Source organism: Nestor notabilis, unplaced genomic scaffold (assembly GCF_000696875.1).
Source record: "Nestor notabilis isolate BGI_N333 unplaced genomic scaffold, ASM69687v1 scaffold19735, whole genome shotgun sequence".
Classification (NCBI taxonomy): Eukaryota; Metazoa; Chordata; class Aves; order Psittaciformes; family Psittacidae; genus Nestor; species Nestor notabilis.
The window spans coordinates 19,806-27,636 of NW_009929127.1; positions in this window are offsets into that span (position 1 = coordinate 19,806).

The window sequence follows — 7,831 nt, forward strand, 5'->3', positions numbered from 1 at the left end:
GCGGCGGTGGGAGCACCTCCAGTGCCGGTGGATCTCCCGGCACGCTGTGAACTGGTTTCTATGGAAACGGCACTGCTATGGCCTACTTTCAGGCAGCTTCTCCAGTTTCTCCACTGAAGTGTTCGAATGGAGAACTAAAAAAAACATATATTGGGAAAAAAACCCCAAACCAACCCCAAATCCCTCCCGTCACCACCAAGCCCTTAACGAAGCGCACGGGTGCGCACCGCCTGCCAGCCGCCAAGGGGAGGGACACGACTGTCTGTGATGGCGAAGAACAAGACCTGAACCCACCCAGCCAGCCCCTGCTCTGCCCGGATTCCCAGCGATCCCGCTCCCGGGCAGCTCCCAGGGCCCCTTGGCCCCCGTCCTTTGCTGTACCATTCCCAGCACGCCGGGCAAGGGAGGATCAAGGCAGCACCTATCTCTGTCCTGGTGGCATCGCATCTATCTACCTGTATAGCCACTGCCTATGGGCCAGTAGTGAAACTCCACATTTACAAGGCCTCTCTAGCTTTGAATGACAATAAAAGTGTCAGTATTATGTGTGTGGTGTCTGGTGCATGGCCCCACTGCAGCCCTGGCTGGGTGCAGCCGTGCCGGGGGGCTGCACTGCTCCATCCTTCCCCCTGGGTTTAGGAAGCTTGCAGCTACTGGGGGGAAGGAAAATAACCATAATGTTGGCACTCAGAAGGTTAAGTGCTACAGCTGACCCTGCTTTGCTGAATGGGAATGGGGACAAGCAGCTACTTGTCTGCAGAAGGGCTACTAGGACAGAGGTATCCAGGCTCTGGCACATGGCTGTGTCACCCACTGGTGGCCTTACCCTGTGGGTAAGCTGTGCTTTTATGCCAAAGGGAAGGTTGTGATGGAGCATTCCCCACTTGGGGCATGGCTCAGCCATCCCTGTGCCCAGGGCAGCTCCTGCTGTTGGCATCAGGGGATCACTGTGGGCTTCCCCGAACCCAAGCACAATCACCAGTACAGTCACGTTCGTCTTTTCCGCTCTTTATTTAGGAACAACCAAAAATGTCTGGTTTCATTTCAACAAACTGTACAAGCAAGCTCTTCCCCTCGCCCACCCTCACATCCACATATACAAAAGGAAGGGAAACTTGCCGTTCACTTCTCAGAAGTGGCATTGTTGCTACAGGGAGTTCTTGCCCTCAGAATAAGAGCAGGTAAAGTCCATAGCAGGTACAAGCTACCCTAGCCCTAGTAATAGCTACAGCCCACAATCACAGGCAGCTTCACTTTTTGTTTTTCCTCTTTAAAACCTTTACCAAAAGTAAAAACTAGTTCCTGTCTCACACGATTGCCAAGGTGACCATCTAAAACTGTGGTCTTAAGAAAAACACAATAATAACCCCACTGGAACCCCCCACGCCTCCCCGGTACAAAGACCCAGCAGAGCCCTTGCTCTGCTCCCTAGCTGCACGGCCACCCTTATGAAAGGTCCCGTTGCAGCTACAATTACATTTTCCTTTGGATAAATCCAAGCAAAAATTCCAGGTCATTCAGCACCAGCATGATTTCTAAATAACAATAATTAAAAATAAAAAAACAAACAAAAAAAAAAAAAGAGACCCCATTCGGCTGACTATGTGGTCTGCTGAGAAACAAAGTGATCAACACGCTGTTCCCAAAGGCTCTCTTTTAGTGCAATGTTAGTATGTGCAAGGGGAATCACAGCCACGTACCCATAACACCACCATGAGCCAGATGGGGCAGAGAGAAAGTGCAATTTTAGCAAGAAGTTTTCTATGCCATGGATTCCTAGCCCGATCTTCACTAGCACCAGTAAGCAAGAGTCCTAATACCACCCTCCATCAGTACAGGGGAAAAGTGGCTTGAATCGTTGCCATCACAGTATGGCCAACGTCAGCCAACAGAGCACTCCTCACTGGGACAGGCAGGAACAAGGAAACAAAACCACAACACAAATCACGGCTTCGACACAGAGCTCCCTTGCTCTGCTTAAAGTTGTGTGATGCAAATCCAGCATTCCTGGCAGGGACCACTGCCAGTAAAATATACAGCAGAAAATAAACTTGCCAAGAAGGAAGGTACAGCTTGCAAGTGTCTCATCCCTACACCTCCATTTGTAGTGCTGCCTCATCTTACCCTGCTGGTTTGTGATCAACTGAGGAATGACAAGAGAGGTTCCTGCAGTGAGCTGAAGCACATCAGGCCACCGACTGATTGGAAAACAGCAAAGCCAAAATTATCCGAGCAACAGGAGAGAGAAGTTTACAAGCATTTCAAATGCCATCAAGTTGACAGCATCACGTTAACTTGGTAATTTGTGCCTAAGTGCTGAAAACCATCTTTCTCTTCTGATTCCCAGTGACCCAGCTCCACACATCACCTTCCAATCAGGTTGCCTCTGTAGTGTCTCTAAGAGAGGGGCTGCAGGGAAGTCAGAATACAACACTTCTATGTGCGACCAAAACCTGCTGCTTTTCATAAACTCCAAAATACCCTAAATGGAAACCCAGCCTTCTCCATCTTCCTCCTGAACACAGGGGACACCCAGCAAACACTAACCAGCTTCTGCACCAGCATCACCCAGGCAGGTTAAGGCTCTGTGTTTGGCTTTGGGCTGGCTACAGGGTCTCTCATCAGTGCTGCCAGCAGTGGCTGCTTTGCTGGTGGCGAGCAGCGCAGGGAAGGGACACGCAGCCACGCCAATACCTGCAGCTGGAGCTCTGTGGGCCACGCATGGAAGCAGCCCCTGTGCTGCAGGCCCTCAGACAAGTGGGAACAGGAGCCTGTGAATCATGGGTTGTTTAGTGTTCTGCTAAAGAAAACAAGAAAAAAGTGGTTTCCAGGATGGTGAGAAATAAGGTACCCAATGAACCAGCCATGTCTAGAATCCCACAGCAGGGCCTGCTGACATACACGAAGTAGCTGCTGTTTGCATCAGGAGAACCAGCAGCTCTTTACACGAGCGGGCCAGGTATGGCACAGATCAGGGGTCGGGTCATTAAGCAATTGGATTGTGCACTTAATCTAAGCAGCCTTAGAGACACAAGTAACAAGATTCACATGGATTAAAAATGATGGTTACTACTGTGGCTGTCACACAGAGAGGATGGAGGTAAAGAATTTCATTTCCCTCCCTTACTGATGCTGGCTACACAGTCTCTATCTTACACCCCTCCTTTCAAATCAAGAGAGTCATCTTTGATTAGATGATGCTAAATATTCACCCACTGAGTAGAATCCTGGTGACGCTTCCTCTTACCACCAGAAGAGCTGCTGCTGGGGCTGTCAGGCCACGTCTCATTTCTTCCTTTCAGTTTCAGATGCTTTCAGACATTTCTAATGTCCTGCACCAAAACCTGAGCCTGGTTTTGGAGATGACACCTGCTTCTCCTCAGCTTCAGATAGGGAAACAGGACCAACAGAGCTAACCCCTCAGGTTCTGCTTCCACGGAGATTTCAAGTCAACTAAGCAAATGCAGATAACAAGGAATGTAGGAGTTAGTTAGAAAAGGAACTCGACTGCTTTCTGATTTTCCTGTCCCTAAACCTCCCCCTCCCGCTGCGGCCGAGGGGAGTCTGCATGGAACCACTTTTTACAATTCCTCCAACCCAAAAGAAAGAAAACTCCTGCTGTGCTTGTATGAATGCGTGGAGACAAAGCTCAAAACCCTCAACAGCTTCCAACCCTCAAGGCCGGTTTTTCTGTGTACACCGGGAAACTTTCCCCCAGCTCACAAGACTTCTCTTTTCAATTTGTCTGGAAAACTGGCCAAATACAATCCAAGTGCAAAAACTTTCAGCTAAGTGCATGGAAAAATGGTTTGAAGGGATCAGTTCATACCATAGTCCTTAAGCATTTCTGTAGATGGAGCGGGGATCACTCTTCCAATTAGCCATAGGCCTTTAAGTGTACACCCAAAATCCCACAGAAAATCACCTTGAATGGGCAAACTACACTTCCAACATATTTATATAGCGAGTAGTTAGTAAAAGTGTACATTTTCCATGTACATTTTAATGCAATAAAGAATCAATGGCGTATCTGAACTGTATATATGTGTACTTAAATAAACCTGCATGTACATAGACACTAGAGAGTAAATTGACCTACCTGTATTTGTTCTCTGAAGGTAGCACCATACACACACTCATGCTCTCAGGGGACACGACTCCCAGATATGCTGCCTCTGGCTCTAGGAGCACCCAGATTCTCCTGTCACCACTGACATTTAGGGGTGTGCAGGGCTGCACCCATAAGGGTGAACCCCTTGGGGCTCTGGCTGCCCCTGCTCTCCCGGAGGATGCTGCCCGCCTGAGCCGACAGAGGTGGGACTGCTGCTGGCTCTGCCTCCAACCACAGCATGACCAGCAGTAGTGCTTCTGAAGAGATGCAGGGAGCGGGGTGTCAGCGCAGGGTGCTCTGGGTCCACCCCAGTCCTGCTCGCAGTGACTGCTAAGGGATGGTGGCAGGGTGGGTGCCTGCATCCCAGCACATCGCCCCAGCTCTCTTTGGGGTGCAGGTCAACTCCATCCACAGCAGATGCTCACGCCTGGGCACAGGGGTGCCACTGTGTGTCTGGGGAGCTACGTGAGCTCAGGAGCAGGCACCTACCATGGAAGCACATAGCACCAGGCCAGAGGAAGACCCCTCTCTTACAAAGCACTGAACAGATAGAGCCTCTCCTAGCAGCTGGGCAAGGCAGCCTCTTAAAGAGAGGATGGGAAAAGGACTGGAAAAGCAAGGGCAATTAAAGGTAGAAATCAGACACCAGTGTTGGAAGGGGCTCTGAGAGAGCTTTTTTTGGGTTTAAACCAGAGGTTTTGTAAATCTCTGGAGCCGATCCTTTGGGGCTTGCTACCCACCCTTCTAATAAATATCATTTACCACCAACAATAAAGTCTCCCACATGAAAAAGCTTTCACTAAATAAAAACCTTCTACTGAAAAAGTTTGGCTGAGTTAGCTTGACAAAAATAAGGAGCTCTGACTACTCTCCATAAATACATCAGCGGACAGACACCAAAACCTATTTAAGTTAAAGGACAATGTTGGCTCCAAAACAAACCAGGAACGAACCAGCCACGAATTAATTCAAACTAGAAATTTAAATAAAGATTCTAACCATTCAAAGGCAGTGAAGTTCTGGAATAGCCTTTCCGAGAGCAAAAGTGAAGGCAAGACATGGAACCAATTTTGAGTGGGAATTTGGTTAGTGTGTGACAGAATGGTCTGACACAGCATTTAGCTGGAACAGCCAGCTCAAGAGTTTCCCTTCTAGACCTTATTTTCAGTTAGAAAAGGGTATCGAGAAGATCTTCAAGGAGGTGCATCACACAGCAACCACCCAAGACAGCACATTAAAAATGTGCTGGTACAGGGGAGCAGAAGGGTTAAGTGGAAAATTTCCTTTGCAGTTTCACCAGAACTATTGCAGAAGGAATGGGGGGAAAAAAAGGGGGAAGGAGAGGGAAGACTGGAGCAAACCCTTGAAGTTCCCAGCGCTGCTGCAGAAGGATCTATCATGTAGGGCTGCAAGAGGGATGCTTCCCGATTGCAGCAGAGCTGCCTCTGATCCCTTGGAGATGACAATGCCTTGAACCTCTCACAGCAACGCTGCGTATTCTCCGTGTTTGCTCTCTGAAGAACAGCTTGTGCTCTCGGAACAATGAAAAGATTCCAGGTCAGGATGGAAAAATTATGATGTGCTAGTTCTCAGTGATTAAAGGGAGACTTGGGAGATTGAACAGCCTGCTACAGGCAGTCTCCAGGAGCGCAGGGGAAAGTATTCTAGCTGGCAAGGGAGAAATGACACCAAACTCCATCTCCTGGGTTGCCTTGGTCTGGGAACCTGGTACTTACTGGAGAGTATGCAATGCTAAACCTAACCTCAGCCGAAGGGATTAAAATCTCACTCACCTCCTACTGGGCTTTAGTGCACAACTGGCAGTTTTCTTTTCAGATCCCTTTCCTAACACACACTCGTGTGCCCACAAAGTGCTTCATTGCCAGGGCTTAAGGACCAGAAAGGGTGGAGGGGATATATGCAGCCATGCCAACCTTTAGAGAACAAACACCTTAACAGACAGATGAAAAAACCCAAGAAAATAAAGAAAGAAATACTGTGCCATGATAGTCCGTATCTAAGCCATGACCTTGTTTACACAACGTCTGAGATTTGTTATGCTTGTATAGGCAGCTGTAGGCATCGGTATATGAATATGAAATCTGAAAGTCTGTCCACTGGAAAGCAACAAGAGCATCACCCTATTTCCTGGGTGCAGGCTGAGCCCCCGCCAGCTCTCAGCCATCTCCTGGGCTGGGCCACAAGAGCTCTGCACCAAGTGCCCAGTTTTTGCACGTGTGCTCTCTCGTGTGCTGTGCTCAAAGGTCTCATTTATGGCAGTGCTTTACCACCACGTCCTGCTCCTGAGGTCTGCATCAGCCTGGCCCATGGGTTTCTTCAAGACAAACAGTTTCTTCTCAGGGGTAACGGTGGATCCTCCGGGGCTGGTGGTTTGAGTTCAGTCTGTCTCTGAAAAAGAACAGAGGGGTCAGAGGTGCTGCAGCTCACCACGGGGGCCTGCAACCCAGGGGGGTGCTGGGTGGGGAGGAAGGGGTGCAAGAGTGCCTCGGGATGAGCAAAACTGGGAGCCCTGGTGGAGTCAGCTGCAGAGAAGGCTCGCCCCGCTCAGAGGGGCCAGGAAACCCAAAATCCTCACGGGAGCAGGGCTGGGCTGAGGGATGCAGCCTGCAGCAGTCCGAAGCCATGCACCCTCAATGAGCACCTCCTGCTCCTGTGCCACAAAGGAGTGGACCTTTGGGTAGCATAAAGCCTTGCTGAGGGGTGCTAGGAGGGGCACCTCCCTGCCGTGGGCACAAAAACTGACCCACCATCCTTCCCCAAACTGCTCCCACTGCAAAGCACATGGGGCAACACACATCCAGGCCTCTCAGCTGCAGGAAGGACAGGGCCTCATTCAAACCCACGCTCCATCTCCTCCAAATGAGGAGGGGGAGGGAAGTAATGAATTTTAGTCGATTTTTGTAATGATTATCATTGTTTTTTAAGGCCTGCAGCCACGGCAGAGGTATGTGGGAAGCTCCAAAGCAAGGCAGCAGGGCTGGAGGAGGTCCCAGCTGCCCAGCAGGACAGCAAAGGATGCGTGCATGGAGCAGGCGAGAGGCTGCAGAGCCCGCAGCAGGACAGGGCGAGCACTCGGCCATCCCCATACGGTGGGAACCCTGCCAGGGAGGAAACAGCCCCCAGCTGCACTCTGCAGAGCCCATGGAAGGCTTGGAATCCGCCTCTCCTCACACACAAACACACGCTTTCAAAAGTGAGTCCTGGAGGAGGGGTAGGGCCGGCAGCAGTAAACACCAGCCCTCCATCTCCTCTCCCTCCTTGCAGCCTCCATCTTCACCACCGAGCAATGCCCCGCGGCAAACAAGGATGCTCACATCTGGAGAGCTGGCAGCGGGAGAGGGAAGGGAGGAGGCTCTTGCGGCGCAGGCAGGGGTCACATCTGCTGGCTGAGGCCAAGGGGAGGGTGGCATGGGACCCAGCAGCCAGGCCCCTTCCTTCCCAAATACCCATCCCTTCCATAAACAAACCCAAGGGCCACCTTCCCCTGGGGCAGGTAGAGACCACACGCTCCTGCTGGTTTTACTTTTGCTTACAATAAAGCAGGATTTGGCTTCTGAGTGGAGCCAGCATCTAGTGACCAAGGCAGGCAGCAGCACCCGGGGTGTATCAGTGGACCCTCCTCATCCTCCTTCCCTTACCCCCACTTTCCCAGAGGGAATTCCTCCCCGCTTCCTCAACTAAACCCCACACTAAACCCTC